This window comes from Monodelphis domestica, chromosome 6 (genome assembly GCF_027887165.1).
Source record: "Monodelphis domestica isolate mMonDom1 chromosome 6, mMonDom1.pri, whole genome shotgun sequence".
NCBI lineage: Eukaryota > Metazoa > Chordata > Mammalia > Didelphimorphia > Didelphidae > Monodelphis > Monodelphis domestica.
The window spans coordinates 158,422,512-158,449,406 of record NC_077232.1 but is presented as its reverse complement, the minus strand read 5'-3'; the positions used below and the strand labels follow the sequence as shown (position 1 = coordinate 158,449,406).

Below are 26,895 nucleotides of genomic sequence, written 5' to 3'. Positions count from 1 at the left end.
ACCCTTCCCTGCCTTGGTTTCAAGCTCTCAGTGTTCCAGTACTGAAAATCATCTCACTCTTATCCTTTATCCATCTTCTTTATCCTAATTTGTTGCTAAAACCAATCCTCAGATATATAACCACAGTCCTTATTGCCTACTTCTGTTTGATTCCTTTGACTAATCTATCTTCCCTCTATCTTCTGAAAGCCATATGACTCATGACCATAAGGCTAGACTTCATGATCCTAGTCCCTGAGCTTGGCATCCCCATGTTGCTTCCAGTGTAAGGGAGAATCACTATCAAAATGAGCATCTTTTCTCATACAGACCTTGTATCTCACTGGCAGAATTGAGATGACAGATAAATCCTACATGCCAGAAACTCTGGATTTATTCTTTGCTTAGGTCCTATCATTAATCATCTCCCTGCTGCATAGAACGCATACCTTCATTCCATATCTATCAACCATAGCAGAGTATTTTCACAAGATTATAGTATAATGTTCTAAAAGTACCTATAGATACACAGTTCAGGAAAAAGATATATTTTCACCACCAGCAGGGTCATAAGACCATTGAAATTTTGGAATTAGAGCTAGGAGAAACCTTAAGGATCATCAACATGCCTGCCATATATATTAAAGAATATGACTTTTCAGAATGCAAAGGATTGATCAAACACACTGCCATTTTCAGATACAGAATTTAGAGGTTTGGGGAAGTGAAAGGCTGCAATCTGGAAAGAATGGGAAGATAAATCATTTGAGAAAAGAAGGCTGGTAATTTGGGAGACTTCCTAGATGAATGGGGTGTTACAATAAGAATATGATAGCATTCTACTTATAATTCATTCCCTTCCCCTCATGGACTGAGGTACAACTCCTAACATGCATTCAATTGTTAGGGTTAATTAAAAATTATAAAATATAATATTGTTAAATAAATGGGTATGTTATCACATTGCACATGGGATTGTGAATTTGCACAATCATTTTTGGATAGTAAATGACATTATATAATAAGAGCTTTAAAATATTATAAATCCTTAAATTCCCTGTTCCCTTGTACTTGCTTGTGTTTGGCAAAACTTTGACCATGTTGCTTCTACTATCCACTTTCTTTGGACCTACTTGTATGCTGCATTGCTAAAGCATATCACACAAGTGTTTTGAGTTCATCATGAATTTCTTTCCTAATCTCAACCAGATCCTTATTGCTGCATAACAATTTTTTTTCCTCTGCCTTAATTGATTCTCATAGTCCCTAAAATTGTTATTCTAAACATCTACTTCCCTTCATTATCCTTCTATACCATGGCCTACTCTCTTTCTTTCTGTACAGGATCTTGTCTTGTATTCTCCTTGAACTAGTCCCAAATTCTGGCACTTTTTAAATTATGACAAATTGAACTCTATAGTAAGATATTTATTATAAAACTTAAGCACTACTCTTTGCTGCATCTTTACCTTAAAAGTGCTCATTTACAAATAAACAATACCATATGTTCCTAACCCTGCCAGTGGTTGGTGTGATCAGTTCATGAGAAAAAACAAAGGTGTTTTTTTGTTTATAAATGTTATCATATTTTTTTCAAAAGGTGATCAACTTAAATATCTTGGAATTTTAATGTAAAGGTGATAGACATATATAAGATAATATGATAGTCTTTTCAGCCAAGAAATAGAATAATGAAAATAGTTGATTGTCAACATCTTATCAGTAATCTGTGAACATGTTGTCAGCTATCTTTCATTTTAGTTGCTGCATTCCAATGTGGCATATATTATGCTCTCATCATTTTAATCACTTTTACATTAAGGATCAGTTCAGTTTTTAGTAAGAGCAATTTTCATTTGGACTTTTATTTCTTATGTGACTTACAAGATAAATATTTTGTTCTTTCCTGTATTCACAAAATTTAAAGAAATTTGTCTCTGATTACTATGCCATGGTAAAATTTCATAGTTACTTTTTCAGGAATCAAATTACATTTGCCTTCATTATTACAACTGAACATTTATTAGTGCTTATTGTACTCAAGACACATTGTTGCCCAAGCTTCATTTGATAATCTCAGTATTCTTTTTTTAACATTCCCTTTATTCTGATTATATATCAAATTCCATTAAATATTAGAAATGGTTGCAAAGAAACCCCAGAGATCCTATAGAACAGGAAGTGAGGCATTTACCAATAGAAATCTGTTCTAATGAAATTGTCTTCCTCTTCAGATAGTACCATGACCTAATGAATTCTTTATAGTTATTTCTCCCATTCCCCCATCCTAAAAACAATAGTCCTTAAGATTCCTTGAAAGTTAGGTATTCAAAAATAAATATCCATCCAAACCTTGACTCCTTCAGGATTGGTCTGGAAACTGCATAATGTTTGGAACTATTATGGGCTAACCATAGGATTAATAACTGCTATTGCAGAATATCAAAGGCAATGCTTCCTTTATCATTTGGCTAGTCTTCCCTTTTAATACTCCATCCACCCTGTGTGTATATACATATATATGTGTGATATCTTTCATCTACTCTGTGTGAATGTATACATATGTAATACTTATTTACATGTTATTTCCCCTATTAGAATGTGAGCTCTTTCAAGCAGGGATTGACTTTGCCTTTCTTTGTACCTCCAGCTCTTAGCACAGTGACTTCCCTGGATTAACAACTTAATGCAGTAAATACTTGCTTAGAGATAGAATCATGGAGTCTAAATAAAATGATGTAAATGAAAGGTTATCTATCATTATATGTAACTGATTTCACCCTATGTTTAGAACTCAGAATCTAACTCTTTCCTTCCTATTCCGAACCCACCCTTACACCTGCTCACCAGGCATATTTGGCTTCGGCCTACCTAGCTGTCCCACAACGGGCTAAATGATGCCCAAGAAGCTGCTGCTGCTTCCCCCGCCATCCATGTCCCCTTCCTGTTGCACTGGTCTTCCCAACCATGAATGCCGCTTGCAGGGATAGGGTTACTGGGTTTTCTGGGCCAGGGCCATCACCACCACTGCCTGGCAGGAGCTGACCAGGTATATCTCTGAGTGAATTGGTGCTGAATTGGGAAAGTCTGTTGTGTACCAGGAAACAAATGGAGAAACAAGAGTTGAAATAAATGAATCTGTTTGTGGTCAAGATATCTTCATTATACAGACACTACCAAGAGATGTGAACAGAGCCATTATGGAGTTATTGATCATGGCTAGACTGCCTGTGCCATAAATATTCTTGGAGTCATCCCTTACTTTCCCTACAGCAAGCAAAGCTAAATGAGAAAGAGAGGTGCCATTGTGTACAAGCTTCTAGCTTCTATGTTAACCAAAGCAAATTCCAAATTACAGAAATGCAGTCAGCATAGCCAAGTCTCTTGATGCTGCTAAGAGAGCCCAATCATATGCTAAGAGACTGGGTTTAGCTGTAATACAAGGAGAGACTCAATATAGAGCCCTGCATGGATGATGGACGTCATTCTCCTCCAGTGATCAAAAATGCCACAGTCCATCCTGGCCTTGAGTTGCCTTGTAAGATTATCTTTGTTTTTACATTTTTTGACTTTTTTTTTGTAGAACTCAGGACTTCAGCCAAACATTCTCTTTTGATAAGAGAGAATTTTTGTTGATACGACCTGTCTGGATCAGGGTTTCTTAACTCTTTTTGTTGAGGGTAGGGTGTGGGGATGGGGTTGGTCGTGAATCTTTTGGCAGTCTGAATAAGCCTAGGGACAACTTCTCAAAATGTTTTTAAATTTATAAAATAATATGCATAAAATTATAGACAAAACTAATTATTTTGAAATAGTTATCAAAACATTGAAGTAAAAATGTTTATTGACTCTAGGTTGAGAAAAACTACTGGAGAGGATTTGCTGTGGAAATTGTTACTAAATTTTGACTGATCCTTAGTTCATCAGCTGTGTATGAAATCATTGCTAAAATTAATTATTTCCTACTTTTATGCCTTGGTTTCCATATGTGCTTTGAATTTTCTACACAAATTTTTATTACTAGGAACTTCTAGGTGGGTAGAGTGCCAAGTCTGGAGCCAGGAGGTGCTCGGTTCAAATATGACCTCAAACACTTCCTAACTGTGTGACCCTCTGGGCAAGTCACTTAACTCCAGTTGCCTAGTCCTTACCACTCTTCTGCCTTGGAATTGATGCTTAATATTGATTCTAAGACAGATGGTAGGAGATTTTTTAACAAAATAAAATTATATGTTAATTTATTTATACATAAATTATTATGGTCTTTCTACTAAGGAGAATGAAGCCTTTATCAACCAATTCCTCCAAGGCATATAAGACATAGTATCTTTTCTATTACTCTCTTCAGCTCCTTGCCATCCAGCTTCCATACGCACCACTATTCAAATGGCTTTTAGTGTGGTGTTTGCAGAAAGCCTTCAAATCCTGGATTTACTTTTAACTTCCTTTTAGATCTTATGAAAGTGACTTAACCTTTCTAGACTTTTATTTTCTCATCTATAAAATAAGAACATTTTTAGATGCTCTAAAATCCTTTCCAGCTGACCATTATTTTGAATTCTTAATCTTCAAATCAAAAAACATTTATCGTTTCATCCTCCCTGATCATTCTTTATTTTCTACTCTTTCCTTTTTGAAATTTTCCTTTCTCTTAGCTTTAGTGGCTCTGCTCTCTCCTGTTTGCTCTTTTGTTTCTCCAATTTACCACTTATTTTCAGTTATTTTCTCCTAAATCTCTTTATTTTCTCATTATTAGCTGTTAGGTTTCAGTTCTCCCCCATCACCCAAGGCATTGTCTTGTGCCTTTTTCCCCCCTTGGCCATCTCTTCTACTCCAATAACTTGATATCAGCTCTATACAGATAATTTCTAAATATTTATTTTCAACCTTAATATCATCAGCCCAAAACCAAGTTTTGAGCTCTAATACCAGATTTTCATGTGTCTATTAGACATTTCCATGCATATATTCCACAAATGCCTTCAAATTAACATATCTTAAACTGAATATAGCTTCCTCCCCAAGCATATCATTCCTCATAAATAACCTTTTTCTCTTGAATACACTATCATCCTCTCAGTCAATGAAACTGGAAATCTGGGGATTATTTTTTACCCCTTTTCCCCCCCTACGTTCTATCAGTTGCCAAATCCTACCAATTATACCTCTATAATATCTCATATCTCTTCCTCTCTACTCAACCTATCACTACCCTTACCCCTATATTATTGCAACAACTCAGTATTATAATATTCCAGATTGGTTTCCTTGCTCATATTTCCTCTGCTATTCACTACAGTCTTCACATAGCCATCAAAGTAATCTCAAGGTACCAATTTAATCAGGTGTTTGTCCTGTTTAAAAACCTTTGATGGCTCCCAATTTCCTCTTAAGAGCAAATGTAAACTTCTTAGGCATTTAAATTCTTCCATTATTTCATTCCAGGCCTCCTTTCCAGAATTATTTCACTATTCTCCATCATGTACAGTATTGTATGTGCCAATCAAACTGTAATACCAACTATTCCCTGAACTTGTCCTGCCTTTTCAAAATTCCATATATATAAAGAAAGCAACTTCCTGTCCTTGGAGCTCTTCATTTTTTTTTCTCCTTTTGAAAGTCTTCTCTGCTTCCAAGGTCTAGTTCAAGTTCTATGTTTTCTACAAAGCCTTCCTAAAGTGAACATGATCTTACTCCTCTCATATTTCTTGCCTAATTTAATCTACACTTTTTAATTTTCCGTTTTAATATTCATATTTATGATACATGTTTGTGTACATGTCATGTGTTCCCTATTAAAGCCAAGGGCAAAGATATTTATATCTCCTCAGTACCTTGCTCTTTGTGACCACAATGTAGTGTGTGTTGAATAAAATCAAATTGGGCCATAATTGTTGGCCTGTTATCACTGATATTCTTAGAGTGTCTATAAAATATTTTTCAATTTGTACTTATGGTGCTGTGTAGGAATTTTTGTTAACTGATATTTGAAGGCAAATGACTAGCTATATATTATACCAGTCACTATAGTTTATAGTCAGGGCATTCTCACATTATATGTTTGCATTTGTTTCATATATCTTCTGCCCTATCAACAATTAAGTTTTCTCTCATATTAGGAATAATTTTTATAGCAATTACTTTTTCCATATTTTTCACAATTAACCTTTCAACTTTTTCAAACAACTTACTTTGTTTCAGCCATAAGTAAAATGTATTTGCTGTGGGTTTATAGGATCATGTGGAAGAAACCTTTGAGGCCATCTAATTCAGCCTCCTCATTTTAAAAATGAGACATTTGAAGCTTAGAAAGGTTAAGCAGTTTGTCCAAGTTTTCACAAGTAGTTAAGTGACAGAATGGATTTTTTGTTAATCAGAAGGTACCATAAAACCCTTATTGTTTTTCCCTGAATTTGTTTTTGGATCCACTCCTGCTATTTCTGTTGTTTTTTCTCCTTATGCTTTCATGGTATAAAATTCCTTAATTTTTATTGACCATATAAATTCTAATTATGTTTTCTGAGTTTTTGCAATCTGAATTCAATATAAATTGATGGTTTTTCTGGCATGCAGCAACACTTTCAAAGAGATTTATCATACATTAGCAAAAGCAGCAAACTATGCAAAATGGATATATTACCTACTACAAGTTTGTTGTGAGGAATCATTCTAATAACCAAAAATGCTTTTATTATCATAATTATTATTATTATTTCAGCTTTTAAGAATTATAGATAATATTTGATTATTTGATTATGCCTATAATATGTAATATTATATTGGTTCCTGCTGTATTCAATCATTATTTTAGTCTTATTGCCTGCAGTAAGAGAAGATTTTATTTTTTTCCTATGATTAAACTGAACATTTTAATCTAACTTTATTTAATTTAGGAATGATTAAGCATATTGAACCATGGAAAGTATATATATATATATGTATATATATATATATGTACTTATTTTCCCTCACATCAGATCTTTTTGCTATTTGTTCATTACACTGGCACTTTTCAACAACCTGTTTCAGAGTGTTTCTAACCATCTCTATATTGTTAGGTTTTACAAATTCTATGTCACTATGTTATGACTGACAGAATTAGATTAGTAAGTAGTAAATCATTAAATAACAAAATAAGTAGTTTATTCATAAATGATATATAGTTATTTCAGTTCTTTTTTACATTCTGAAAATCCAAGGAAAGTAAAATTCCTTTCTATGGGACTGAAGAAAAATATCATTTTGCAGGATATTCTATTAAGGTTTCATTGTATGTGATAGTCTTCAGTGGAATGTCCAGTTGCTGTAATTATTTAACAATTCCTAATTATTCCTATATAGATGGTTTAAATTCAAAAGATTAGAAATGGAAACACATTCTAGTGCCAAGAATCTTTAGGCTTTCTGCCTATTCCTGGTTTGTTATTGAGGAGGCAGGGTCAATATGATTGAATATTGCCAAAGTTTCCTGATACGACATGGCAAAGATAATATTTTTATTTCCAAAGTAGAATACATTGTCCCAGAATTAATGTTAAGTAGGAATTATTTCATTTCCAGTTTACTAAATGATTGAATTTAAGGATTTTATTTATTGCATGATAAAAATTTCAAAAGATAGTATAGCGCTATTAGCTTAACTTGCTTAGGAAAGAAACTTCCTGAATGCTGTAAAGGTCATCCTTTGTGTATCTGTGTGTGTGTGTGTGTGTGTGTGTGTGTGTGTGTGTGTGTGTGTGTGTGATACCTGTGTGTCTATGTACACACATAAATAGAAAGAAAATGGATAGATAGATAGATAGATAGATAGATAGATAGATAGATAGATAGATAGATAGATAGATAGACAGACAGAGTATACTTAAAACACTATTTTAGGTGTATCTTAAAGATAATTTTAAAAGCAATTCTTTCTTCAATTGTGTATATTCATATGCAGAATTAGTGGTGATTAAGTTAAGATAAGATAAACCTATGAATCAAAGTTAATAAATAAATCTAAGTTGTAAATCATATCTTTCTAAACTTATATACTGCTAAGGATTGTATACTATTTTTATGTCCAGCAAATCAATATTCTCTTTCATGTTTCTTGCCCTTACTTTCAATCATAATGTATTTTTTCCTATGACAATGGGAATAATGTCACAGTAGAAACCTATATCTTTTTTCTAGGCATATCTCATTTAAAACAAATTTGTTTTGAACTATATTTCATTTTTTCCTCAATTTATATGTTTCCAACATTTTTTAAAGAATTTTCATTGTCAGATTCTCCCCCTCAATAGATTTTACCTGTGCAGTCATGTAGAACAATTTTCCATAATAATTAATATTAATCCTTTTGTGGAAGGGAAAAAAATTAAAAAGTGAAAAAAAGTTTTATTTGGTCTAGATCCAGACTCCATTAGTTCTTTCTCTGGAAGTAGATGGCATTTTTTTTATCATGAATCCTTTGGGATTGTTTTGGATCCTTATATTGCTGAGAATAGTTTAATCTTATTGAATGTCTTCTGATTTCTCTTCCTGTTTACCTTTTTATGCTTCTCTTAAGTCTTATATTTGAGATTTCCCATTCAGCTCCAGGCTTTTCATTAGAAATGTTTGAAAGACATCTATTTCTTTGAACCCATTGTAAAGGATAATTTTAGCATTGTGACCTAAACTATATTAATTATTGACTGACATGGATATCCCAAATAACAACAAAAAAAATTTACCCAAGTCAGTCTAGAAACTTGTGGTGATTTAATTAATATAATGGAAAGAAATTTAAGAAGAAGGGAGAAGGAAAAGGGTATAGGATTTCTCTCACCAGGCTTGTACTGGGTGGGAAGATTAGAGGCTCTAGAAGGTAAGGTTTTGGAGAGAAAAAGAGGAAGGAATCAGCCTGAACTCCAAGAGGGCTCAGCCAAGATGCCTGAACCTGAATTAGCTCAAGGGCAAACTTACTGTGAAAACCCAGACAAATAGCTGCCACCACGCCAAGATGTCAGAACTCTTAGCATGCTGCCAACCAGAGACGCCTCTCTGGGAAAAGAGGCCGAAGAGAGCAAGTGACTTGCCTTATATAGATGGTATTACATCACTTTCTTGCATCTCATCTGTACCAATGTTAGCTTAGCTTGACTTAGGACAGCCCAGGGGTCTGTCTGCTGTTTCTACATATGTCTGTTGAAGGCCATTTTTCTCAAATACTTAATCCTTGAGTATAGTGCAGACATTCCTGACCTTGTTAAACTAAGTAGGGTGGAGAAATGTAGAGTTCCTAAGACTTGATTCTGTTAAACCAAGTATCTCCATTGTTACTAATCAGGAGATAAGATCTTCTAAAGTACGGTCTAAGTAGGGTGGTATAATTTTAAAATTCACAACGTTTTTCCCCTGAAGGATTATGCTAAGTTTTTCTGGGTAAATGATTTTGTTATTATTCAGTCATTTCCAGTTGTGTCCAATTCTTTATGACCCCATTTGGGATTTTTTTTTTTTGGCAGAGATACTAGAGTGATTTCCCATTCCTTCTCTAGCTCATTTTATAAATGAGGAAACTGGGTTGAACAGGCTTAAGTAACTTGCCCACGGTCATACAGCTAGTAAATACTGATGCTAGATTTGAACTCAGGAGCTATTCCTGACTCCAGGCATGGTATTCTAGCCACTGTAACATGTAGCCAGACATTTTGATAGCATTATTGTCATCTTATGCGAGAGAGTACATTTATATTGACCTTGTATACATTTATGCATGTTTGTATCTTATATTGTGTCTGCAGCATAGTGATTTTGCAACTAGATGTACATCTTTGGAAATATTATTTCTACTTTTCAAAAGTAGATTTGCTTTTAAACTAATCCAAGAGACATACTTATTTTCAGCCAATCAAGTTATTTATTAAAAAGTTGCTTTATTTCAAATTATTACAAATGTGGTTATAAAATAACATTCATTAATATGCTGAGATTTTTATTTTCAGCCTTTTACTCTATATATAAGCCCTATGACAGTTTCTTGGAAGTTTAATAGTAATTTCTAATGATAAGATTATCAGGGTTAGGTTTTGAGGTTCCCTTTGCTTTCTGTATACCTGTTCCTCTCTCTCACTGCTATGTAAAGCTTTCCTCAGAAAAGAATCACTATAGAAATCACAGCTTGAAGTAGTAATTCAGCTAATATTTCTATCAGAATGTTTCTTTATATTCTTAACTAGACAAATACCACCAAATATGGAAATTCCCTCATACAACGAACACAAAGAGGATTGCTCATGAAGTTGTGAATCACCACCATGTATGGCTTACCCTTTTTTTCTTCAAAGTATTCAATAAATTCAGCATAGTAGTCTCAAAACTACCTTATTTGTTTGTTCCCTCAGAACTTCCTTCTGTCCTAGTGTACATACTTTTAAAAAGGGCTATGTTGACCCACTCTATGCTTATTTTTCTTTTTCTTACATCATTTTCACCATAAGCTCTTGCATTCCAAGTTTTTCCCTACTAGAAAAGTTTTTTTTAAATGTACTTCCTTGTGATCAGTAGACCATACTTCTGGTTCATTACTTCTGGCAAGAAGAGGGAACCTTGTCCTCCAAAATTGTAGTTGGTCAATTCATTGAGCAGAATTCTAAAGTCTTTCATATATGTTTGTCTTTACGATGTTGTAGAAACTACAAATTGTTCTCTTGATTCTGCTCACTTGGCTGTACATTGGTTCATATAAAATTTCCCAAATTTCTGTGAAACCATCCCTTTTATTATCCAGATAGCACAATGTATTCCATTACATTCATATAATTTCTTTAGCCACGTTTCTTTTTTCTGCATTTTATAATTATATTATTATTATTATTTCTGCAAATCTACCAGAGACAGTTCTTTTTTAATTACATTTAGGGACTCTTGCTGTGGGTAAATTGTGAACTTCATCTTCTGGAGGCAGCAGGAAAGAGTTGCAAGGAAAAAGCCAGAGATTGTATCAGCCTGGCCAGGTTTCAAAACATAGGTCTGTCCACCAAGGGAAGGGATTCAGAGCGCCTAACATCGAGAGATCTGGGCATATCCTAGGGGAACATACATGTTAGGCAGCAGTGAGAGGGAATGGACTGTCTGCTTGTTTTCTCTCTGCCTTTTACCTGGTTATCAGAACTGAACCTGAAGGTGTTTGTTTCTGTTCTATTCTATTTGTCCTCAGCTTTAGGCATCAATGGCGATTACCCCTCCGGAGGCATGATGACCTTAGAACTGGAATTCTGAGCAGGAAGTGTAGCCTGCCTGCCCACCCAGCATGGAAGCCTGGGACTAGAGCCTAAAAGGGTTTGGGGATTTGGAACTGAGAAGGTGCTCTATGGGAACTGAGCTAAACTATGAACCTAATTCCTTTGACCTCCAGAGAGACTGAGGTGGCACTAGAGAGGAAGGGGTAATTATATCCCCACAGGACAGGAAGTGATTTTGCACCTTCCTTTTTTTCCCCTTATTTCCATATTATTCATTTTTGCAATAGAGCAGTCTTTTAAAACCCAAACCCCAAACCATATGCCCAAATAAACAAGTGATAAGTCATATGTTTTTCTTCTGTATTTCTACTCCCACAGTTCTTTCTTTCTAGATAGATAGCATTCTTTTTCATAAGCCTCTCAGGATTGTCCTGGATCTTTGCATTGTTACTAGTAGTAAAGTCTATTACATTGGATTATTCCAAAATGTTTCACTTTCTGTGTATAATGTTCTCTTGGTTCTGCTCATTTCATTCTGCATCAGTTCATGGAGGTTCTCCCAGTTCAAGTAGAAATTCTCCAGTTCATCATTACTTACAGCATAATAGTATTCCATCACCCTCATATGCCACAGTTTGTTCAGCCATTCCCCAATCAAGGGACAACCCCTCATTTTCCAATTTTTTGTAACCAGAAAGAGTACAGCTATGAATATTTTTGTACAATCCTTTTTTATTATCTTGTTGGTGTACAGACCAAGTAGTGGTATTGCTGGATCAAAGGGCAGGTGTTTTTTTTTCATTTGGTGCCATGCTTTTTATTTAAATAAAAAGGGGGGAAATACACAATACCAGGAAATGAACAATATGACAATATTTTACAGCACAGCATCTGAAAAAAAAAATAGGAAATAATGCTCCAAGTGGATAAGATAAGCACACCACCATACACTGTACATTGCTCAACAGTGTCCATAAAACCATAACTAAGCTACCTATTTGGGTTTAAACAGCCAAACAAGAAAAGCTGTAAAAGCTATTTAAGTCATACTATAATCAAAACCCAAACAAATCAAAAGGAACTGAAAATTTTCCATAGCTGTCGTAACAGTTAGAATTGGACATTTTTGCATTGGTAACTAAGACAACTGTTTGGCAGATTTAACCATACCAATCATTGTCAATAGGAATTTGACCTCTAATGATGAAAGCACCAGTGTGTTCCAACAAGGTCAATGACAAATCCTTTTGAAGCCCTTTGGGCATAATTCTAAATTGCCTTCCAAAATGGTTGGATCTATTCACAACTCCACCAGCAATGTTTTAGTGTCCCAATTTTGCTACATCCCCTCTAACATTTATTATTATCCTTTACTATAATATTGGCCAATCTGCTAGGTGCCTCAGAATTATTTTGATTTGCATTTCTCTAATCAGGAGGCATTTAGAACACTTTTAGAGCACTTCTTCATGTGATTATTGATCGTTTTGATTTCTTTCCATTTGTCACTTGGAGAATGGCTTGATTAAGTACATTTGACTTAGTTCTTTATAAATTTTAGAAATTAGATCTTTGTCAGAAATTTTTGTTATACATTTTTTTTCCAATTTGTTGCTTCCCTTCTAACTATAGTTGCATTGGTTTTGTTTGTACAAAACCTTTTTAATCTAATATAATCAGAATTATTCATTTTACATTTTGCAATATTCTCTATCACTTGCTTGGTCTTAAATTCTTGCCTTTCCCATAGATCTGACAGGTATATTATTCTATGTTCTCCAATTTATTTATAATTTCCAACTTTATATTTAAGTCATTTACCCATTTTGAATTTTTATTGCTTTAGAGTGTGAGATGTTGATCTAAACCTAATTTTTCCCATTCTGTTTTCCAATTTTCTCAGCAGTTTTTAATCAAATAGTGGGTTCTTGTCCCAAAAGTTAGGATCTTTGGGTTTATCATGGTTTTATCAAATACTAGCTCATTTGAGGTCATTTACCCCAATTCTGTTCCATTGATCCACCCTTCTATCTCTTAGACATTACCATATTGTTTTGATGATCACTATTTTATAGTATAGTTTAAGATCTGGGACCGCTAGACCTCCATCCTTCGTTTTTTTTCATTAGTTCCTTTGATATTCTTGATCTTTTGTTCTTCCAGATCACCTTTGTAATAATTTTTTCTAATTCCATAAAAAAAAAAAGTTTTTTGGTAGTTTGATAGGTATGGCACTGAATGAGTAAATTAATTTAGATAGAATTGTCACTTATTATATTGGCTCATTCTACCCATGAGCAATTAATGGTTTTCCATTTTTTTTTAAACCCTTACCTTCCATCTTGGAGTCAATACTGTGTATTGGCTCCAAGGCAGAAGAGTGGTAAGGGCTAGGCAATGAAGTTCAAGTGACTTGCCCAGGGTCACACAGCTGGGAAGTGTCTGAGGCCAGATTTCCAATTGTTTTGATCAAGTTTTATTTGTGTAAAAAGGGTTTTGTAGTTGTGTTCATATAATACCTGAGTTTGTCTTGACAAATAGATTCCCAAGTATTTATTTTGTCTAGAGTGATTTTAAATGGAGTTTCTCTTTCTAATTCTTGCCTGCTGAGTTTTGTTGGAAATATATAGAAATGCTGATGATTTTTGTGGATTTATTTTATACCCTGCAACTTTTTTAAAGTTATTAATTATTTCCACTAGCTTTTTAATTGATTTTCTAGGATTCTCTAGGTATATCATAATATCATCTGCAAAGAGTGAAACTAAATGCCTACTTTGATGCCTTCAATTTCATTTTCTTCTCTAATACTACTGCTAGCATTTCTAGTACAATATTAAATAATAGTGGTGATAATGGGCATCCCTGCTTCACTCCTGATCTTATTAGAAAGACTTCTAATTTATCCCCATTGCAGATGATACTTACTGATGGTTTTAAATAAATGCTGCTTATTATTTTGAGGAAAGGCCACTTTGTTCCTATACTTTCTAGTGTTTTCAATAGTAATGAGTGTTTTCTCAAAAGCCTTTTCTGCATCTATTGAGATAATTATGTGGTTTCTATTACTTTGGTTGTTGATATGGGTATAAGGATGGTTTTCCTACTATTAAAATAGCCTTGCATTCCTGGTATAAATCCCACCTGGCCATAATGAATAATCCTTATGATAACTTGCTGTAGTCTTTTAGCTAGTATTTTATTTAAGATTTTTGCATCTATGTTCATTATAGAGATTGGTCTCTAGTTTTCTTTCTCTGTTTTTGATCTTCCTGGCCTGGGAATCAGTACCATATTTGTGTCATAAAAAGTATTTGGCAAGACTTCTTCTTTGCTTATTTTGTCAGATAGTTTGTAGAGTATTGGGGTTAGTTGTTCTTTAAATATTTGGTAGAATTCACTTGTGAATACATCTGGCCCTGAGAATTTTTTCTTAGGAAGTTCCTTGATGGCTTTTTCAATTTCTTTTTCTGATATGGGACTATTTAAGTATTCTATTTCCTCTTTTGTTAGGCCATTTATATTTTTATAAATATTTGTTTCGCCTAGATTGCCATATTTATTGTCATGTAATCGGGCCAAATAGATTTTAATAATTACCTTAATTTCCCCTTCATTAGAGGTTAGATCCCCCTTTCATTTATCATACTGTTAATTTGATTCTCTTCTTTCTCTTTTTTAGATTAACCAGTACTTTACTTTGTTTGTTTATTTTTTTCAAAATACCAGCTCTTAGTCTTATTTATTAGTTCAATAGTTCTTTTACTTTCAATTGTATTAATTTCTCCATTGATTTTTAGGATTTCCAATTTGGTCTCTAACTGAGGGTTTTGGTTTAGTTCTTTTTCTTTTTTTTTTTAGTTGCATGCCCAATTTGTTTATCTCTTCTCTTTTTTGTTAATTTTCTCCAAATATCTATCAACTAATTTTTCTAAAATTTCATTCACTTCTCTTATTTATTTTTTGATTCAATTTATTTATATATGATAGGGGAATCTGGATGCTATTACATTTGGTGATATATGTTGAGTACTAATACTTCTTCATTATCTATACTGCCTTTTATCAAGATGTAATTACCTTCCTTATCTTTTTTAATCAGATCTATTTTTGCTTTAGCTTTGTCTGCGATCATGATATTGCTACTCCTGTCTTCTTTTTCTCAGTTGATGCCCAATAAATTTTGCTCCATCCTCTTACCTTTTTGCTGTGTGTGTCTACCTGCCTTGTGTGTGTTTCTTGTAAACAGCATATGGTGGGATTTTGGTTTTTAATCCACAGTGCTATCCATGTCTGTTTTATGGGTGAGTTCATCCCATTTACATTCACAGTTATGATTATCATCTGTGTATTCCCTATCATTTTGATTTCCTCTTTTAATCCTGCCCTTCCTCCTTTCACTATTTCCCTCTACACCAATGTTTTGCTTTTTTTTTCCCCTCACCCTTTGTTTTTTCAACTTCCCACTCCCTCCCTTCTTATTCCCCTCCTACTTTTCTTTTTCTTCCCTTAAATTACTCCCCTCCCCACAGACCCCTTCCTTATTCCCCTTCTACTTCTCTATAGGGTAAGATAGAATTCTATACTCCAGTCAGATTTCTTTTCCCACATTGATGGGCACTCTTACCTGCCTTTGCAAGAAATTAGTGCTTCCTTGAACTGGGTTGGGTGGAAGGGGAGGCTCTTCTATTTAATGAAGCCTACATAAACTTATTGGATACCACATTTTTTAATCAATGGGGTCTTAGTCCTATTTATAATACCTTTAATAGCCACCTTCTCAAACCATGATTCATTAAGGACCACTTTTTGCCTGGTATCTATTGTACTAACTAGAGAAAACTAAAGGAGTATAAGATATCATCTTCTTCCCATATCAAATAGCTAGAAAGCAACTTAGTGTCACTACTTAACAATAGTATTGCTAAACATGACTGCACATAGCCTTATAACAATAGGTACTTGGCAAATTTTTTTTTTTAACACTAGGTACTTGGCAATTTTTTTTTGGATTGAAATTCTTTTCATACCTCCAAGGAGCACTAAATTAAAGGAGTTAGGATTTCTTATGGGTCTGTCCCTATGATGAAAAGCATTTTATGTACAAAAAGTCATTTTTGTTTCTTATATGCATTAGAATTTTTCACGTACTATATCATGAAGAATGACTGTTTTTCAAGTTAGGTAAAACTCTTGAACAAAACTATATGATTTGATGTGATATAAAGCACTTGAAAAAAATAATTACACAACATTTGAGCCTAAGGACTTTTTTTTAGTTTCTCAAAAATTATTTTTGGCTGTACATCTGTAATGTTTGGCTGTTGTAGCTGCTTATTTTTTAAGATATTCATTTAAAAAAATTAACAGGATGAGAGACAGCTGCAGGTACTGGCAGACTACAAAATACATAATTACTAAGAGTAACAGAAGCATATTATAGTATAATTCAACAGAAAAAAAAAACATCTGGCACGTGCTTTGATGATTTGTCATATGTGAGTTGAGAAGAAAGCATTTGGTGCAGCTGGCAGATCCATCATGTCTCTGCCAAAATAGTGAACAAGTACACCTTTTGTTTTTTATCTTACTCGTATAGTACGGAATAACCTCTTAGATGATTTACTCTTTACTCACCATGGAAAGATTTTGCATGTTGTGAGAGTTATTCCTTATAATTAACTTAGATGTTTACCTTAAAGTTCATGAATTATGCTTATGGAAAAATTATCCTCAAAGGTAATAAGCAATCTAAGAAATTATAGGAACTGTAATCAAATCTATGCTTTTGACATAGTTAAAGCCTCTTATCCTAGAACTTGAGAAACTATGATGTATCTTCTTTTAATTTAAATGTATTTCTAGAACATGACAGCAAAGGAAAGTAATGAATGCTGGAGGGGATGTGGCAAAGTAGGGACATTAATACATTGCTAGTGGAGTTGTGAATTAATCCAACCATTCTGGAGGGCAATTTGGAACTATGCCCAAAGGGCGCTAAAAGACTGCCTGCTCTTTGATCCAGCCATAGCACTGCTGGGTTTGTACCCCAAAGAGATAATAAGGAAAAAGACTTGTACAAGAATATTCATGGATGTGCTCATTGCAGTGGCAAAAAATTGGAAAATGAGGGGATGTCCTTTGATTGGGGAATGACTTGAACAAATTGTGGTACATGTTGGTGATGGAATACAGTTGTGCTCAAAGTAATAATAAACTGGAGGAATTCCATGCAAACTGGAATGACCTCTAGGAATTGATGCAGAGCAAAAGGAGCAGAACCAGGAGAACATTATACACAGAGTCTGATACACTGTGGCACAATTGAACATAATGGGCTTCTCTACTAGTTGCAAGGCAATGATCCGGGACAATTCTGGGTGACTTATGAGAAAGAACACCATCCACATTCAGAGGAAGAACTGTGGGAATAGAAACAGAAGAAAAACAACTCCTTGATCATATGGATTGATGGGGATATAGACTCTAAATGATCACTCTAGTACAAATATCAATAATATGGAAATAGTTCTTTTTTTTTTTAAACCCTTACCTTCTGTCTTGGAGTCAATATTATATATTGATTCCTAGGAAGAAGAGTGGTACGGGTTGGGCAATGGGGGTTAAGTGACTTGCCCAGGGTCACACAACTAGGAAGTGTCTGAGGCCATATTTGAACCCAAGACCTCCCATCTCTAGGCCTGGTTCTCAATCCACTGAGCTACCCAGCTGCCCCCTGGAAATAGTTCTTGATCAATGACACATAAAATCCAGTGGAATTGTGTGTCGGCAATGGGGTGAGTGGGTGAGGGGAGGGGAGGGAAAGAACAGGAATCTTGTAAACATGGAAGAATATTCTTTTATATATTTTATTACTATTTATTCTTTTATTAATTAATTAATTAATCAAATGAAATTTTCAAAAAAAAAAAAAAGATATAGCACCATTATCACCTTGATAAGAATGGATCAGAACCAGAGCCTGTACGAAGTTAGTAGTAGGCTCATCATTCTCTTTGTGGCTAGTGCAGCTAAAGAAAATGCCCTATCCATTTCATAGAAACCTCTAGCACTTACATTTTCATTGTTAATTTTGAAAACTTAATAAAAAGTTGTTGAGTTAATAAATTAGTGAGTGAGTGAATGAATGAATGAATTTTCCAAATCTATGATTCTGTTATTTGGAATGTAGCAATGAATAGCAAAAAGTCAATTGTCTTCATAGTGTTTTTATAAGATCTCAGTTCTGGAATATCCTACCACAGCATTCCAGATATTGTGACCTATTTCTATCACTTTTAAGTATATTACATATTTTATAACTCAAGGTGTTTTAACCAAGTTTGTCCTACCCTTCCTATCCTATTTAGGAATCATCCTAGACTCCTCACTCATTCTTTTTTTAACCCTTGTATCAAATTTATTGACAAAGACTCATTTTTACCTGCACAACATCTTTCTAATGTGCCCCCTTTTCTACTCTGATACTGCCACCACTGTAGTGTAGACCTTTATCACCTCACACCTTGATTATTCTAATAGGCTATTCCAGTGAATCTGCTCAACATAACATCTCTCCCCATTGCAGTCCAACTTCCATTCACCTACCAAAATGATTACCCTAAAGCTCAAGTCCAATCATGTTATATACACACATACCATTCAATAAACTTACATGTCTCCCTATTATCTACAGAATCAAATACAAAATGCTCTGTTTGACATTCAAAGTCCTTATTTATTTTGACTTCAGCTTGATGCAATATTAAGAGACAATCCAGGAGCTCTGGTAATGACATCATAATTATTTATATTCCATAAGGAAATTCTATTCTTTGCTTTGTAGAAATCAAGTATGTTCAATCGATTCTACTTGCCAATTAGCTCTTTACAAAATAAATAAATAAATAAATAAATTCATATTAAATATCACCTAGATTTTGAGGAGAGATATAAGAAATACAAAGAGACCTAGAAGTTATTAACTAATTTTCAGAATATTAACATTTCAGAAAATAGATGTGAGATTGGAACTCAGCAGGGAGGTTAGAGTAGGATAAGTAGATTTGAAAATCATCAGCGTAGAGATGATAATTAAATTTATGGGAGCTAACGATATCACCATGAAATGGTAAAGAAAGAGAAGAGAAGGGGGCTGAAGTCCTTTGGGACACACTACCATTAAAAGGTAAAATAACCTGGATGAGGATCCAGCAAAAAGGAACTGAGAAGGAATGGTCTAATAGATAGGAGGAGAACTAAGAGACATTTGTGTCCAAAAAAAAAAAAAACTAGAGAGAAGAGAGTATCGAGAAGAAGAAGGTGATCAACTATGTCAAAGACTGCAAAGAGGTGAAGAGTGAGAACTGAGAAAAGATCATTGGTTTTGGTAATTAGAAAATCAATGGTACCTTTAGAGAGAGTGATTTCAACAGAAAAAATTAAGTTGGAAGCCAGACTGCAGGAGGTTGAGAGTAAAAAGAGGAAATTGAAATGTAGTCACCTATAGAAGGCCTTCTCATGGAGTTTAGTGACAAAGGATCATAAGAGATATAGAACAGTAGTTAGCAGGGATAGAAGGATCAAATAAGGGTTTTTTTGAGGATGGAGAAGACATTAAAAAAAAGTGTTTGTAGGTGATAGGGAAGGAGCTGGAAAACAGAGAAAGACTGAAGATGAGTGAGAAAGGGAGGATACCAGAAGATGCAATCTGTTGAGACTTCATGGAATGTAATAACTTATTCAGGTTTGCCTTGTAAGTAGTAGAGCTACCTCTTCCTAGTGGGATGAGAATGAAAGAAAAGATAGTAACAAAAGGCATATGAATGATATCACATTGAGGAAGAGGGGAGAAGAAGGTGTTCACAGTGAATAACTTTAATTTTTTCTATAAAATATGAAAGATGATTCTCATCCAAGGAGGCAGAAGGGGAAGGGCCATGGGAGGTTTGAAGTAGGGTGAAGAGATTTCAAAGAGCTTTTATGGAAAATAAGTTAGTAAATTGATAAGGGAAGCATTGAAGAATTTCCTGACAATAATGAGGTTTTCACCACCTTTATGCAGCAGTATATGTGTAGGAACAAAGGTAATGGTTGGTAGGAGTGATATGGAATTTTAAAATTATTTTTAGGGGGTGTACAAATGAGATAAGTGGAAAGTCTTATCAATATCTGAAAAGGGAAATACCAGATAACTGCCTAAAAAGCTAGGAAAATGGGTAAAATGTAATATCACCTATCCAATTAAGCAGGTCTTAGAATGGTATATTCAACAAACTATTTTTTTTAATTTCCATAGCCTCTAGTGCAAAATAGTTTCAATATTGCTATGTCATATTTGTATATTTAAATGTAGATTTTTGATTTAATAGAAACTGACTCACATAAATTAGTAGAAATTGGTATTGTTAATGCCTAATACAAAAGATATAATGAGATGTTTTATAGTGGTATGAAGATAACTATGAATTCTTGAAGGTTTTGTCTGCAGAGCACAAGTTCAAGAGCACTAGAAAAGGTTTAAGTAGGGTCCTATTTACAAATCATTCTAAGAACTTGCCTATGTGAATTTAGGATGGCTTATCACCAATGAAGTTAGCCCTAGATCTTTTAGAGATCAAGTGCCCAAACTGCATTCTCACACTTCACACTCCCCATTATCCAAAACAGGGAGGGGGGAAGTGCTCCAATTGGGCTGCTGGGCAGGGGGGAAGTTGTTGTGAAAAAATGTGCTAAGGCACAGTGGAAAGGAGGAAGGGATCAGCCTCCTCTGGCATGCATGCCATAGGTTTGCCAACATGGCACTAGATGATGAGTTTTTTTGACCATACCAATCCATAAAGCAAATAAAAATATAAAATTACCCTTAGTCTTGTGGCTTCCTTTAAATTTAATGGTGTCATAGAGAATGGTGAAGAAAGTGCTAAGAATTGAAGTTTGTGCATTCTCTTAAAACACTACAATTTTTAGTACTCTAAATTTGAAGTCCTTTGTCCAAAGATTGAGTTAACAGGAAGAACTGAACCATATTAAAAATGAAACTAGTAGGGCTAAAAAAGTGCCCTCAAAGCAGATGGATGGCTTGTAAGGTTTGCTTTGGTAAAATTAATAAATTGGTGGAATTGGCTTCATTATATACTCTGTAGCAACAAAAATATTATTTCATGGGATATTGAGTGTTCGTGATAAATGTTGTCAAGCAGACTATCATAAAGATAGAATTTTTTCTTTTCTATCATCTACTGCAAAAGGTAAAGAGCGAGAAGTTCTAAAAAGGAGTGAACAGAATCCTCCAAACAGATCAACATATAGCCTGATATTGAGTGATTTCATTTTGAAGATTCGTTAAGAGAAAGACTCTCACAGGAAAAACCTTGAAGAAAAACTAATAGAGAGACTTTTAAAAATCACTAATCCAAAAAGAGCAAGTAGCAAATATTGTGGAATTAAAGAATATGAAGAGAAATTTCCAGAAAACAAGAATAAAGCAACAAAATAATTAGATCCCCAGACAGGAGAGTGAACCATCTGTATAAACTTTAAGAGTTTTTACAAAATTTGACAAGATGTAAAGCATCTGACTAATATAAAAATGAATATGATTTTGAAAGAGGAATATAAAACAACTTCTTGGAAAATTCAGTGAAAAATTGTAATTAATGGCTCAGATGAAGCATTGAAAAAGAAAGGTGACAGAATAATTACTGCAGTATTCCAGTGGATCTGCAATTTCTTTTAGAGTGTATATCCCTCTAATAGCAGATTACAGCTCACTCATGCTTGCCTGTCATTTATGATTTCTATCCATACCCTCCTGTAAGTTCACCACAGCGATTTTATTCAATGCATTAGGAGCTTTCCTTATGTTTTTTAACATTGGAAGGACACTAATGGAGCAGGCAAGCTGTTTTTTGGTTATTCTTCACACTGGTTTTATGACATCTTTTTCAGTCATATATTTAATTGACATTCTCTATACTGCTCCTACATAATCCCTTGTTTGTAATGTATTGCATATTTAACTTCAGTTCTTTAAAGACTAGTATTCCATGGCTCACAAACCATAGAATGTAAACCAGAATATTGATGTTCAAAAGATGGACCTTTGCTTCAGGGATAAGCTTGAGGGTCTTTAAAATAATCTTGCAGTTTTCCAAAAAGCAGTATAGATTATTTTTCTCTTTTTCAACTTTGGACCCAATTCATTGTCTGGTTGTAGTGTATATCCAACAGATAGATAGATAGATAGATAGATAGATAGATAGATAGATAGATAGATAGATAGATAATAAGCAAAATAGGCAGACACTGATAGATGAGCTCTCTAGGATATCCATTTATCTATATATCATAGTCTGGTAATAGACTTATTTATCAACATTTTTCCTGTGTAAATAATTAAGCCAATCTCTTTTAGTAATTATGAATCTCCTTTTAAGAGTCTCTACAGTGTTCCAGGGCTTTACACAGCCAACTAAAGGTTATTCATGAATAGGAATATTTGGAAAGGAGCCCATAAGAATAGATAAAAATGACATGACAATTTAAAAATAGCACAACTGGAAGAGGCAATGTTTCATATGGATAGAAAGACAACATTAGAACCAAGAAGAGCTTGGCTCAGTTCCCACTTCTCATATTTATTTACTGACCTTGGACAAATCACTGAACTCCCTATACTGTAAATGGCTATCTAAGACTAAATTGCAGAAAAGGTGCAAACCTGCATTGGAAAGGAGGAAATTTGACATCTCGGTAAACCAAATCAAAGGCAGAGGATAGAATTCAGTAATAAAATCTGAGAATCATTCATTTTTCAGAAGAAGTGGTGTCTGGAAAATGATTAGTATTGTAAGAAACTAAAATTTAGGTTTTTTGTTAAATATGAGAATTCTAAACTAATATTGTGGTCACCAATTTAAAGATATTATAACTTAAGTAAAAAATGACTTTTAGGAGCTTTTACTTACAAAGAGGTAGAAAGAGTGAAAATGGAAAAGGTAGCCAAAGAGACAGGTTTTAACAAGCCTACAAACCCTTCTCCAATGAAGTGAGGCTCAGCCCCATAGGGGCTTCCCCACGTCTAGTGGTGTCTTCAGCTAGATTTTCATGAACTCATCCTCTTCCAAAGCAAAAGCAGGAATCTTTGGATTCAATCTCTCCAGAAGCCAGGAAAGGAAGGCCAGCTACTCACCCACCCAAGATGAACTCCAAAGGAGAAGACCAAAGGCCAAGTCCCAAGGCAAAGTCCTCCAACACTGAAGTCCAAAGGAGAAGATCCAGAAACAGTCCTCCAAGAAGAAGTCCAAGAGCCAAAGTCCAAGATCTAAAGTCAGAGATTGCCCTCCTTGACAGGAAGTTCAGGACTTTTTATAGTCCTTTTTTCGCAACACTTCCTGTCCCTTCCTCCACTCTATGTGAACCAATTGCAGTCTTTCAATTTGCCTAGCACTGCCATGAGGCAGGGCAATGATCTCTGGAGTTGTCACCCATTTTAATAAGTGACTTACACAACTCTCTTACTTAGTGTTAAGTAGGGGTATTTAAATTTTTGACTGATTAATTAAAAAATTGCTGATAGACAAAGAAAGTTTGATTCACTCTTCACAGTATAAAAACAAGGTGTTTTGCATCTGATAACCTGGGTTCAAATCCTACCTCTACCACTACTACCTGTGCGAACTTGGGCAAATCATTTGACCACTGTGAGCCTTTTTCCTCATCTAAAAAATGAAATGTTTGACTAGATTCCTTCCAATTCTGCATCTATGATCATTTTGATCCTGTAATCAATGTCATATTCCTTGAGATCCTATTAACACCCATATTGTGCAGGATCACTTTCATGATAAGAAATATGCTGAGAATCAGTAGAAATCAAGTCTGTACCTCAAAATGTCAATAATATAAAACTGTGCCTATGACTTAATATGAGAAAAGATTGTTTTTTCCCAGTTTAATCACAGGATTCTATTCTTTTATCTTAAAAAAAAAACCACCAGTTTTTGAAAGAAATCAATCCCACAACATAAGTTTACAAAGGTAAGCAAGCCTTTCAAAAAAAGAAATGAGACTTTATTTCTATCTACAAGGAAGAAAAATAGCTATTTATTCTTTGAAGTCCCACCTTATATGAGGAGGGGCTTTAATAAAATAAATTTTTGGTGATTCAAAGGAGATTCTCACAAAAGGGACATAAAATTGGCTAATTCATTACTGATGGAGCTGTGAAATGGTCTCATCATTTTGGAAAGTAGTTTGGAATTATGCAAAAAAAAATCATAGAATTGTTAATATCTTTTAACCTTATAAAGTCTTTACTTTGTTTATCAAGAAGGTTAACAATACAAAGACTTAGTTCTACAGTAGTATTCCTAATAGAGCACTTGTAATTGACATGTAACTATAATGGAATGATTTCTCCATAAGGAATGGCAAATATGAACTAACATATTAAGTGATACAAAGTGATAAGGTAGCAAAACAAAAATAATAAACACTTTCAATTATATACAATAAAACTTAGCTTTTTAAAAAATCATGGAGAGATACATGGTAGTCAAGATTAATCTTTAGTCTTGTACTACACCATTGCAAAATGGACTGCCAAATTTTAAAATATTTCTATTAAAATGACCTGGGTAGAAATTTTTATCTTCCAACTAGAAATATGATTCCTAACCTAAGGAATATATATGCCTTTTATCAAGTTTGTTTTTATAATAACATGCTACTCACTTCCCCCTGAAAATGGGTTCACTTAAACTTTTTCTTCCTCAGAAATCTCTTATTAGCACAATATATACTTCTTGAGTTAAGAACTGTTTTGGTTTTTTGGTTTTTTCCTTTGTATCCCCCAGCTCCTAAAGCTGTATCCCATAATGCAAATACTCAACACTTAAATGTTGAATTGAATAGATCATAATTCATCCTCTTTTGTTTTTGTTTTTGTTTTCTCAGACCAAAGATCATTCTTTGGTATATAAAAGAATGGATTAATTCTGCCTTAAGCCCATCATTGCCTGATATATTTCAAGCTATGGTGCTGCCCTTTTCCTTTCTTCCCAATCTAACTTAAAAAAAAAATAAAGCCCTCTTTTATTTTTCTTAGTAGTCATCAAAATCTCTGGTTTTATCAAAATACTCTTCAAAAAGAAAATCAGGTGGTACTAGGTAGCACAACCTCTGGATAATATTGCATGAAATAAATTACTATATAACAGACAGAAAGACTGGTGAATCAGCTGAATGTATGTGGTTAAATTATTCACTGATTAGAACAAAGGTCAAAATTAACACCAAATTAAAAGAAAGCATAGAGGTGAGAAATAACTTCTCTAATTTAACCTGTAAGATAAGCTGGCTTTAAAAAATAGGAAACAATTAACAGCACCCACTTGATCTCCTTGCAGGCACAGTGATGTACCAGCCCAGAGCACAATTGTCAGAACACAAGCGCATTTGTGAAATTATAGAGAGCTAGATGATGGAAGACTGTGAGTTATATTCTTTCCCAAAAACAGCAAAAAGCAATGGAAGGGAAAAATAAACCTGCAAAAGCTTTCAAATAAAACCCAACTAAACAAGATTATCCAAAGGACACTTAAAGATGAAACTAGAAGGAGAATAGCAAATAGTTGTGAAAAGGAATGTTCCTTCCATGTTTCATTGCTCTCTTTGTCATTGGTAACAGTGGAATTTTGTACTACATTTGGAATTTTAATAACTCAGGTCCTGATATGCTATATAAGGGAAGTAGAAATAGCACTCAATTTAAAGAAGTCAAGAGAAGTAACTCTGAGGAGTAACTTCACCAAAGACAGAAAATTCATTCTGTAGACAATGCCAACTTTAAAGGCTCCATATGACTAGTTTTCAAAATAGTTCAAAGAGGAAGATATTCCAAAAGAATAGAAAATATTGCAAACAATATTTTTAAAGACTTCCATAATCATTAAATGTCAACTCATCTTAACTGCTTTCTCTTTTCTATGAAATTGTTATTAAAATAATCTATGATCCATATACTTGAAGATAAAATTTTCTGATACTAAGCCCCAGAATATTACAGGATTTCACTATTTACCCAAACTACTCCAAAAAAAAATTACCTTGTCATTCAGTCAGCAAACATATATGTGCTATGTAGACTCTGGGGATACAAAGATGAAATAGCCCCAGTCCTCAAAGATTTTAGTAATCTACACTTGAAAAACTAAGTAGACAAACACTGCATATACCCCAAATAATGAAATGCAGCTGGACAGGCAACACATGGAATTAATCCATTACCATATATATTTTGGACAGGCCCTGAAGACAGCATTGGAGAACAGAGACCATCATTTAAGGACAGAAATGGACTGGAGCCCATTTGGGAAATTATATAGCATTTTTGTAATGAACCCAAATGGCTCCTTATCAAGAAAGTCAATATATTTAGCACCATTATTTTCCAAGTGATTTCAAATCACAATCCCAAAAGAACAAAAGTTGTATGTGACCCAGACAACCATAGAAACACATGATAATTATAACTTGAACACAAAAAGTGTTATAAAAGACATTTTCATTAAATATGGGAAAAAAAGGAAGAAGAGTAGAGGAATTTAATTCAAATAATTGTAATGTAGCATATGGAAAATGATTGGGGGAGCAGATATTTCCTGAACCTCACTTTGAAATTGTTAGAAGGAAGATTATG

At 34.0% G+C, this 26,895-nt stretch overlaps 1 protein-coding gene and 1 pseudogene across 10 annotated transcripts in view; both read left to right on the top strand.

The window, feature by feature from the left end:
* Positions 1 to 26,895, top strand: part of SCLT1 (sodium channel and clathrin linker 1) — a 205,783-nt gene that overhangs the window by 159,450 nt on the left and 19,438 nt on the right. The gene's annotated exons all lie outside the window — the stretch shown is intronic.
* Positions 201 to 6,603, top strand: LOC130455152 (phosphoribosyl pyrophosphate synthase-associated protein 1-like; annotated as a pseudogene).